We start from the raw sequence: 1,684 nt of genomic DNA, 5'->3' as shown, positions 1-1,684 counted from the left end.
GCGTTCAGAGGGAGGCAGCAAGATATCTGACAGCAGCCGGGGCACCATAATCGAATTCCCAACAATGTCATTGACTGGCAGGTTGCAAAACAGGAGATACATCGGCTGGTGAAGGTTCTTGTCAATGAAAACCAGAACTACAATGCCAACATTAACTAATATGATAAGTAGGTAGGAGAAAAAGAAAAAGAAAAAGACAGGGTACACAGAAACCTGTGTGACTTTTAACCCCTCCAGCTGCAGGGTGAAGCTGTTGAATGTGTAGTTTTCCATCAACCTGAAACAAAAGAAACAAAAGGTTTAATCCTCATTTTTCACGTTTCATTTGGATAATATCAGTGACTAATTACATCTTCTATGATAGAGGTTTTTGCAAAATGTAAACGTAAGAAAGAGTTTAAGAAAATAGTTCAAAATCATTCAAACCTGAAGAGCATTTGCTGCCTGGCTTTGAAACTGTTCAGTGATTAAATATCAGTATATATCAAAGGATTGAAATATTACCTTTTGTTTCTCTCACTGGTAGGGTCCGACTTGGGTTCGGCTTTGGGGAAGGACATGGCCCGTGCTTACCACACTGGGTTTCTTGGTAACAGGGCATTCCAGAGGAAACTGGCTGACCACTAAGGACTGTGCCGGTCGTCCTTGAGCCATGCTGGCTGTATGGTGACGGGATCATCTGTATGTATTGTTTGGTGCGTACGCCTCGTGTCAGTATGAATTATATGGAAGACGTTGTCCATGAGGCCAAAGGTTCTTGTCTTGCCTCAGGGTGTTTTGGGCGCCATGATTCCATCAGCAGGTCGTACGACCTGTCCACATCTGAGGTCTTGGGCATGTTGACAACTAAAAACAGGTTTTTGAGTATAGATGTCGACTTCCTATTAAAGGAAGTTCTTATTTCAGAAGGGAAATGTCAGTTCTCTTCACCTGCACCTTTTCCCCCACAGATCCTAAGGATATAATTCAGCTTGTCTTCTACGTAGGTGTGGCGCCCTCTTACCTTGGTTACTGTGCTCACCTGCTCTTGGCTCAGATGATTTAGAATTTGGAGTTGATTTGTACAAATAAATTTACCAACAACACTTCAAAAACAAGTACAGTCTGCTACAGTCCTACACAGTCCTACACAGCTATATGTTTCAGTGATCAAACTTTTTTTTATTATTACTCTTTTATTACCATATTTATGGAGGATCATGTTGGTTCAAACTGTTAAATACTTTATAAAATAATAATGATAATGAGAAGAAGAAGACATTTTCCTGTTATTTCTATATATTTATTATTATCTATGCAGGAACATGAACAAAACAGAGTTCCACCATGGGAACAATTAAAAGACACTTGCACATGAATCTAAAGAGTTGTAAATTAAAAAATAAAATTTAAGAAAAAGGCTGTAATGAAAAGTAAGGATGAAGGAAAATGGAAAAACCTGGAAAAAAACTGTATTTTTACGTTTGTATTTACGTTATAATGATGGCAAAATCTTCCTGGACTGTAACAAATTTGACAGGAACTTTTTTATCTCTTTTGACTGAACCCCGTAAATAATGGGGTTGAGGCTGCCGGGGATGATATGAAACAAAATGGCAGATAGTTTCCTGTAGTCTGAGTACTGAGGGAAGCGATGCAGGATGATGATGAGCATTCCACATAAAAACATAATTAGATATACAAA

This window comes from Seriola lalandi, unplaced genomic scaffold, assembly GCF_002814215.2.
Source record: "Seriola lalandi dorsalis isolate HSWRI2012SDOR001 ecotype SW California unplaced genomic scaffold, Sedor1 jcf7180002050318, whole genome shotgun sequence".
Classification (NCBI taxonomy): domain Eukaryota; kingdom Metazoa; phylum Chordata; class Actinopteri; order Carangiformes; family Carangidae; genus Seriola; species Seriola lalandi.
The sequence above is the reverse complement of the archived record's forward strand: the minus strand, read 5'-3'. Positions refer to the sequence as shown.